Raw genomic sequence first — 9,838 nt, forward strand, 5'->3', positions numbered from 1 at the left:
CTCTAATAATTTGTTCCACCAACAATCCCATCCTACTTGTATCTTCTTTGGCATTGCCTTTCTTTGGGATTGGAAATAAAACTGACCTTTTCCAGTCCTGTGGCCACTGCTGAGTTTTCCAAATTTGCTGGCATATTGAACATAGCATTTTAACAGCATCATCTTTGACGATTTTAAATAGCTCAGCTGGAAAGACTGGGTGCTGAAGAATTGATGCTTTTGAACTGTGGTGCTGAAGAAGACTCTTTGAGACTCCCTTGGACAGCAAGGAGATCAAACCAGTCAATCCTAAAGGAAATCAACCCTGAATATTCATTGGAAGGACTGATGCTGAAGCTCCAGTATGTTGGCCACCTGATTCTTGAAGGAGACACTGCCCTTCAAACACTGCTTGAAGAGAAGATTGAAGGCAAAAGAAGGGAATGACAGAGGATGAGATGGTTGGATGGTATCACCAAGTCAATGGACATGAGTTTGAGCAAACTCTGGAGATAGTGAAGGACAGGGAAGCCTGGCGTGCGGCAGTCCATGGGGTCACAAAGAGTTGGACACGACTTAGCGACCGAACAGCAACAAAAAACTTCCCAGGGTTACCCCAACATTATCCCCACTGAGGGACACCAGGCTCCTACAAAACTAAAATATCTGATCATTCTTTCATCCTAACTGCTTCTTCCTCCTCCAGCTCTTAAGATGGAAGCATCCTCTCCATTCTTCCCTAGCACTTCTGCTCTTTATTAGAGTACTCATCAATTTAGAAGTTGTATTAGAAGTATTTATATGCCAATAGTATTTCTACTACACTATTAGCTTTGGATGAGGTTGGTTGATCATTCATTAACTCATTCAACAGATTTAAGAAAAATTTTTATTGAGGTATAGTTGATTTACAATGTTGTATTAATTTCTTCTTTATAGCAAAGTGACTCAGTTAAACACATGCATATAATTTCATATTCTTTTCCATTATGGTTTCACAAGATATTGAACATCGTTCCCTGTGCTGTGCAGTAGGACCTTGTTGTTCATCCATCCTAAGGAAAGTCAGAAAGAGAAAGACAAATAATATACACTGTGTATATTAATACATGGAATCTAAAATACCATACAAATCAACTTATCTATGAAATAGAAACAGACTCACAGACACAGAGAACAGACTTGTGGTTGCTAAGACAGGGGGGGAGGGGAGGGAAGGAATGCAAGGTTGGGATTGACAGAGGCATACTGTCATTCACCGGATTTCTAGGCACTGGGGATATGGCAGTGAAAAAAGCTCCTGGTGTTACTTACAGCCCCGGGGTCCTTGTTATTTGTTGCTGTTAGTTGGCTTTCATACTATAAAGAGTGCCTAGTCCGAGATCAATGTCTAGCATATCCAGTAAGTATACTTCTTATTAAAAGAATGAATGAACTAGCAAGCAAGTAAAATGAGATTGCTAAAGCTGCACGATGACTGTTTTAAAACTTCATGGCATTTAAGACTTTTCTGATGAAAGAGAAAATAAAAACCGAGCAAGAGAGGCAAAATATTTATTAGAAATAAATGCAAATGCAGGAATCTATCATCTGCTTCTTTGGATTATGGCTATGATACAGCAGACATTTTCAACCCATTTTATAAATGATAGCAATATTTAAAGAATATTGGTCTCAAAAGATGTATTTTTGTAAGATAAAAATGATGACTATGGGAACTGTCTATTCCAACTAGCTCTCTATACTTAATTTGAGGCTTTTTAGCATAATAAGACATTTGTCCTCTTTGTGTTTGAGACAGGGGTTTCATTTTACTTCCTATGGAGCTTTCCAGGGTGAATGTTCTGTGGCAGCTTGATGCTCTTATAAACCGTGTCTTCTGTCTCATAGAAGCTTCTTTTCTCAGCTCTCCAAGGTCAGCTTCTGAGCTTAAACAAAAGAGTTGTTGGGGGAAAAGGAACAGCAAACCAGTTGAATGAGCAGCCTCTATGAATGCTTTATTTTCTAGAGTCTGCAGAGCATCGGAATGTTAGCCAGTTCTCACTGACTCCTGTTTTTCACTCCTTATATCTCACTAATGTTGGTACAAAGTCAGCTGTAAAGATGCGAGGCTTAGGCAACTGCCGTTCTGTTTCCCAAACATCATACTCCATATATTTCCTCTGCTCCTTGAAACACATTCACTCCATTAGCAATGGCCAAAAAGAGTAAAACGCATTCCTTCTACAAATTTAATTTGCTTTTCTCTCATCCTGTTCATTGCATTCTTAAATCCCTAGATGTTTCATCAGTTTTTTGTTTTTTTTTTAGTTTTCTTATAAAACTCCTTTCAAACACATTTGAAGTTTTAGAGACCTTAGCTAGGTTCCCTTCTTTCGTAATTTCTTTTCTTTTTTTTAAAGCTCCTATAGTTGTGGTTCCTGGGCTCTAGGGCACAGGTTCAGTAATGGAGACACACAGGCTTAGTTGCTCCATGGCATGTAGAATCTTCCTGGATTAAGGACTGAACTGAGGGAGGAGAGGAACAGACTGAGCCAACTCCATCTTGAGAAAGAAGGAAACTCCATCTTGCACTTTCAGTGAGCTTCGGACCATGTGCCTGGTAGCCATGGGGATAACATAACTATGGCCGAACTGGCCTCCCAGACTGATAAACACCAGATTTCACACCAAGATTTCCCGTCGCCAAAAAGAATGTGATGATCGCCTATGTAGTCAATCACTTTTGTAATCAATCACCTTTCTAATCTTGATGGCACCCATTGGTGTAGGCTACAATGCATAACCAGCTGACCCTTCTGATTATGAGTCACGGCTGTAACCTGATTGTATCTCCCTTTAACACTTTCCAGGCTAGGGTTTAAGGAATTTGGGGATTTGGGCTTGAGCAGTACACTTAAGGTGTTAAAGGTTTTCACAAAAGTCAGTTGGGGTCCTTGGCTAAGAGGAGACTCTGCCTTGGGCCTGCCTGTGTAATAAACTGCACTCCAGTATCTGCATTGTCCTTCTGAGTGAGTTTGTTTCCCGGAACGCGTGGCTACAGCAGAACATTGTCCCCTGCATTGCAAGGCGGATTTTTAAACACTGGATCACCAAGGAAGTCCCTCTCATAGTAATTCCTAAGCCATGCCGAGGATTTGAGGGCCCGGAGTGAATGTCCAATAAGGAGCGTCTAAGACTATACAGGCTGTCACACTTTCATTTGTTTGGGGTGCCAACATGAAGGTTGCATAGTGGTAAAGAATCTGCTTGCCAATGCAGAAGATACAAGAGACTTGGGTTTGATCTCTGGATTGAGAAGATCCCCTGGAGGAGGAAATGGCAACCCACTCCATTATTCTTGCTGGGAAAATTCCATGGACAGAGGAGCCTGGTGGGCTACAGTCCATGGAGTTGCAAAGACTCAGACCCAACTGAGCACGCACACATGTGACACGGGAACTGAAGACTGTTTCTCCCTCAGATCTCTATGTATTGAAATGAATGCTGGGGAAGCTGTAAGTCAAGTCCGTGGGCAGTGTCTTACCTCACACTTTGCAGGCGATACTGGTGATCAGACCTGCTGGATACGGTTGATGTGTAAGGAGAGAATGTCCACCTTCCTTCCCCATCTTACTTCCTTAAAGAATTGGCTATTAGTTTCTAAGAAGAGTTTTGCATCTGTGACCGGGCTTGGCAGTATATGAGACTTAAGTTTTCTGAAGTGATAATACTCTTGGTGCAATTTTTCCAACAATCATTTACCTTGCCAGTGATTTGATTTCTGATGACATACTGAGACAATCATTATTATTATTTTGGGGAGGGGACAGGAAGCTCTATTCAGCATGCAACTGTGCTCCTCATGCTGATTTATTCATATTTTAGTGCTAGCGAAGAGGAAGTGAAAGTCGCTCAGTTGTGTCCGACTCTTTGTGACTCCATGGACTATACAGTTCAAGGAATTCTCCAGGCCAGAACACTGGAGTGGGTAGCCTTTCCCTTCTCCAGGGGATCTTCTCAACCCAGGGATCGAACCCAGGTCTCCCGCATGGCAGGCAGATTCTTTACCAGCTGAGCCACAACAGGAAAGGGAGGCTAAAAAGAAGCTTCTGAGAACAGCAAAGTGGGGAAGTTGGTGAGTTGCAGGCCACAGCAAAACAACTTTCGGACAAAAACCAAAATGGCAGCTGGTTCTGAGATTTCATGAACACATAACCGTCCAAATGCCAAAAAACCCCCAAAAATTCTATTTAAGCAATTTTCCCCCTCTCTATAGGAACCGAGCCTGTCAGCAGCATAAACACTTGCAATCCTGCACTTCCTCGGATGCATGTGCTATCGAAAAGGGAGGTGTTAATTGCTGTGCTAATTACAACATGATTGCTTTGCACTTGTTTTGCACTTGTAGGTGATTAAATTTTTAACGAAGCATATTACTTGGCACTGTTAGCACAGTTAACACATTTCTCTCTCTCTCTCTCTTTTATGCCTTGGGAGAAGTCCTGCACCACAGACCCTTCCCTGGCTGTGATGTGCTGTTGTTGTTTGGAACCAGCCTCTGTGCAAGGCTGTCGGTAACAGGACTCCAGCTTCCTGCTTGGGAAAGAGCAGCGGCCGATTATAATCCTACCCAGCGTGATGGCACTAGCCAGATGCGAACGCAGAACCCACAAAGGTATTAGCTAAAAATTAGGCAGCGCTGCCAACGCCAGTCTCCAGCCTTCGTTTAAAAACCGCAGCGACTCCAGCCAGTCGAGCGGCAGCGTCGTCGGAGGCTTTAGCAGGAAGGTAGAGAGATGACAGCAAGTTCCACGTGATTTATTTCTGCTCTCCAGCCCGCGTTCCCAGCTGAACGGGAGCGCGGGAAACCTGCAGCTGTTGTCTTGCGTCCCGGGTCCCCACTGTGCGGCAGGCTGCAGTCCTCGCCGGAAGCGGACTTTGTGTTTGCGCGCCTGTGCATGCAAACGCTCTGTCTTCCCTAGGCCTTCTTACTCACAAGTGCCTGGGAACACAGTCTGGTTCTAAGCGAAGAGCTAAGTGAGGCTGGGGTTCGCAACCAGCTGCTGGGGGTCAGAAACTGAACGTCATGCAGCTAAATTGTCTTTCATGCTGCCTGTCAAAAAGCAAAGACACAAGAGACGCCAATCCAACCAGAAAACTCAAGCATCCAACTTCTTATGATTTAACTCTCGTGACTTGACAGTTTTTTGTTTTTTTCTTTTTCAGCAAGGATCCCTGGGATGATGGTCTTATGAGAGCTGAGTGAACAAAGGAAATAGGTGAATTCAATTGCCCAGAAGTGCCTGTTCATCAGAGGCACTTTCCTGTTTGTAAGTCCACCCACGGGCCGTGTAGGGTTAAGTGGCAAAACTCATTCTCAAAGGCACATAAACTCCCTGAAGCCTGAGTTAAGATTTAAATTCTAAGCCTGAATAAATGTGTCTCTAGAACCTTTTATAAACGTTACCCTTCCAGAGGAAAAAAGTTGTCTCTATACCACATAGCTTAGAGAACCCCATGAAGGGTTCAGCCTGGTGAAGAAATGCACAAACCAGATATTAATAGATGTTGTTGTTGCTGTTCAGTCGCTCAGTCGTGTCCAACTCTTTGCAACCCCCTGGACTGCATCCCCTGTCCTTCACCATCTCCTGGAGCCTGGTCAAACTCATGTCCGTCGAGTCGGTGATGCCATCCAACCATCTCATCCTCTGTTGTTCCCTTCTCCTCCTGCCTTCGATCTTTCCCAGCATCAGGGTCTTTTCAAATGAGTCAGTTCTTCACATCAGGTGGCCAGAGTATTGGAATTTCAGCTTCAGCATCAGTCCTTCCAGTGAATATTCAGGATTGATTTCCTTTATAACTGACTTGTTTGATCTTGCTGTCCAAGGGAGTCTCAAGTGTCTTCTCCAGCACCACAATTCAAAAGCATCAGTTCTTCAGTGCTCAGCCTTCTTTATGGTCCAACTCTCACATCCGTACGTGACTACTAGAAAAACCATAGCTTTGATTATATGGACCTAGTGAAAGGAATTGCTAAAAAATATTTGGGCTGCTATATATTGTGACATGATGGAGGGTTTGAAAGTAGCTTCTGTATTGGTGTTCCTTTGGCAAGAATATTATCTCTTATTATATAAAAATTAATTCCATTTTTAACTGTCATTTCCATGGTGTTCTTTCATTAAGAAAATCTTTTTCTATTCTAATAATTTATTGGCTGCATTTTCTTTTTCTCTGTTTTGACTAAGGAGTTTAATTACTTTCATTTGCAAACTCTGCCTTTCTCATCAACTTTGTAGTTTATTATTTTTAATTTTTGGCCACACTGCTCCGTTTGTGGGATCTTAGTTCCTTAACCAAAGATTGAACCTAGGCCCTCTGCAGTGAAACTGTGGAATCCTAGTCACTGGACCACCAGGGAATTCCCTCAATTTTGTATTTTAGGTGTATCTATTGACTGCTTGACTTCACCTGGCTATTCAACATCAAAAACGGATAAGTAGGTGGTGTTTTTCCCCAAGGTGTCAGTTCAATCCCTAAAGGGAAAGAGAGGCCAGTAACTTTCATACCTTACAAAGATGTATATTTCTCATGTGGGCAAAAAGGTGATTTGGGGAGATAGGAGTATTATGGACATGTGGGAGATAAAGCCAGATGTCCCGAAAATAACGCGATTAATTCAGCAGTATTGCAACTTAATGTTTGAAAATGTTTTGAGGGAGATTAGAGTTTTAGGCTGCTAAGGCCTGAGCATCCGTTTTTAGAGTTTATCATCAGTCTTTCAGTAAGTTTGTTCTGAAAAGCGTGAGACATCATTAGAGACAGCTGATCTGCCGACTTTTCAGGGGCTGTTTCTCTTTGCTGAGTCCACTTTTGCTGGACTCATTCTTGGTTCTTTCTTCCTCCTCTCTCCTACTCAGCTGCCCCTCCCAGCGCCATTCATAGGTCGGCAACCTGAGAGATTCCCACAGACCTGAGACTCCAGGCTGAACGGGGGCTCAGCTACACCGGCCCTAATGCCATGGGTATGTCAAGAATCTGCTGCTTCAGCAACAACAGAGGCTCTTTTCTTTTCCTTTTTTTGCTTTTTACAGTTTCTTTTTTCCTTTTCTTAAGAATATATATACATATATATATTCTTTTTCAAATTCTTTTCCCACTGGCATTGTTACATAATATTGAGCAGAGTGTGCCCTACAGGAGGTCCTTGTTGGTTACCCATTTTAAATATAGCAGTGTGGACATGTGCATCCCAAACTCCCCAACTATTCCTTCCCCCCCTTCTCCCGGCAACCATAAGTTTGCAAAGTCTTTGAGTCTTTTTTTTTTTTTTTTGGATGGACAGGCTGAACCCCACTTTCTCCCTGACTGTTGAGGAGAAGAAGAGGAAATGCGTGAGGCCAGACTCATTTGTTTTCTGAGCTGATGTGCGGAGACACACATGCATGTGCGGTTTCCCAGAAAACCACGCCAAGTGTAGGCAGGATCGGCACACGTTCCTCGAGGGAATTCCAACGGGTCAGTTTTATCTTGTTTCAAGAGAACCGCTTGAAGATGCTGGACAGGCACGGTGAGTTCATGGACGAGGAGGGTGGAATTCTCCCCCTCCCTAGAGGGTGAACTCTAGGTGGAATATTGCGTAGGGATTGTCACCCGCAGTTTTTCCTTAAAGTGTTCTCCTGCTTTTTGTCCTGGCATCTGTTAGTCTCCTCTTCCGACCCTCACACAGAACACGAATTGCCCTGCAGGACTTTGATCAAACATTGTCTTCTCTGAAGCCTGAGAAAGAGTAAATAACCCTCTCCAATGTATGTGACAATGTCCTGTGGCTCACTCTGCTATTTATTCGATATATGGTCTTAAGATTAGTGCTGTGGTAAATAGAAAAATTTTGATGCATGCTGATTCTTGTCATTATAATATTGTATTCTGATTTTTTTAAAAACAACTTTCAAATTACAAACATTTTAAAGTGAAAGTGTAGTTGATTTATGGGTTTCCTGGTGACTCAGTGGTAAGGAATCTGCCTGCAATGCCGGAGAGATGGGTTTGATCGCTGGGTCAGGAAGATCCCGTGGAGCAGAGCATGGCAACCCACTGCAGTATTCTTGCCTGGAAAATCCCATGGACAGAGGAGCCTGGTGCACTACAGTCCATAGGGTTGCAAACAGTCAGACACGACTAAAATGACTGAGCACGCATGTGTAGTTGATTTACGACGTTGCGTTAGTTCCTGGTATACAGCAACGTGATTCAGTTTTATATACATAAGTGCTCATGGGGCTTGTATGAAAGAGTCTGACAAGAAATAAACAAGTGACACGTGTAATGTCCGATGTTGGGAAGTGCCGCGAGAGGAAATAAAGTGAGGAAGGAGGTTAGTTCTCTGCAGAGGTGTCCACTGGGTGGGAGATGCTTTATTGAATCAGTGGACCAGGGTGATCTTACTGTTAAATTGCAGGATGCCAAGAGCCTGGAAGGAGCTCAACAAAAAGATCCATAGGAATATCATGGGGAAAGGCATTGGAGCCAAAGGGAACAGAATGTGCAAAGGCCCTGAGGCAGAAATACTTTTTGGTGTGTTTGAGGAGCAGGAAGTTAGTGTGGCTGAAGGGGAATGAATGAGGGGGATAAAGGAAGAAGATGGGACAAGAGAGGCAGAGGTGTTCCAGATATTTTTCAATCACCAGCTATTCAAAGATAACTTAGGGAGCCTCCAGGACCTCAAATTCACTGTGGACAGTGGCTGCAGCCAAGAAATAAAAAAATGCTTACTCGCTGAAAGGAAAGCTATGACAAATCTAGACAGCATATACAAAGCAGAGCTATCACTTTGCCAACAAATGTCCGTCTAGTCAAAGCTATGGTTTTTCCAGTAGTCATGTATGGATGTGAGAGTTGGACCATAAAGAAGGCTGAGCACTGAAGAACTGATACTTTTGACTTGTGGCGCTGGGGAAGACTCTTGAAGACTTTGATTTCCTTGGACTGCAAGGAAATCAAACCAGTCATCCTAAAGGAAATCAACCCTGAATATTCATTGGAAGGACTGATGCTGAAGCTCCAGTACTTTGGCCATCAGATGCGAGGAGTCAATCCATTAGAAAACACCCTGATTCTGGGAAAGATTGAAGGCCAAAGGAGAAGGGGGTGGCAGAGGATGAGATGGTTAGATAGCACCACCAACTCAGTGGTCATGAGTTTGAGCAAGCTGTAGGAGTTGGTGATGGTCAAGGGAGCCCAGCGTGCTGCAGTCCATGGGGTCACAATGAGTCGGACATGACTTAACGACGGAACAAAAACAAACAAAAAAGCAACTTCAAGGCACGGTGTGCTAGCAGATTTGTGCTTGTTTATTTGTTTGAGTGAACAGGGTGATTAAAAGTGTGAACTAATTAAGGGAGGAGGGCAGTGTTTTGGGAACTGCTGGTTAGAGATGATAGAGGGAAATCTAAGAAAAAGTGCCATTTGTTCTGTCAAAAATGCAGGAGAATTCTGGTAGGTTTGAAGTTATTCGTACTGGTAGAAGAGAGTCATGTGAAAAATAGACTTTGAATAGCACGATTTCAATTTGGCTTTAGAATAGCGGGTCCCAACCTTTTTTGCACCAGATTTTCCACAGATGAGGCGGGGGGATGGTTTCAGGATGTTTCAAGTGCACTACATTTATCATGCACCTTATTTCTATTGTTATTACATCAGCTCTGCCTCAGGTCATCTGGTGTTTAGAACCCAGGGCTTGAGGACCCCTGCTTTAGAAGATAGCACCTCATTTTTAGTAAAAACTTCTTAATTAGGCTTTTTCTATCTATTAAAATATGTTAGTATTTTTCAATGATACATAAACAGAGCGGCAGGAGATAACCCAGAAGCTTGG

The 9,838-nt window shown here is 43.1% G+C and overlaps 1 long non-coding RNA gene across 1 annotated transcript; it reads left to right on the forward strand.

The window, feature by feature from the left end:
* The first annotated feature begins 2,380 nt into the window (after positions 1-2,380).
* On the forward strand, positions 2,381-9,595 carry LOC133236723 (uncharacterized). The gene is made up of 3 exons (XR_009732999.1): positions 2,381-5,240; positions 6,882-6,986; positions 7,307-9,595. It is a non-coding gene; the product is annotated as an uncharacterized LOC133236723 (long non-coding RNA).
* The last annotated feature ends 243 nt before the right edge of the window (positions 9,596-9,838 follow it).

The sequence above is a fragment of the Bos javanicus genome, chromosome 23, assembly GCF_032452875.1.
Source record: "Bos javanicus breed banteng chromosome 23, ARS-OSU_banteng_1.0, whole genome shotgun sequence".
Taxonomy (NCBI): Eukaryota; Metazoa; Chordata; class Mammalia; order Artiodactyla; family Bovidae; genus Bos; species Bos javanicus.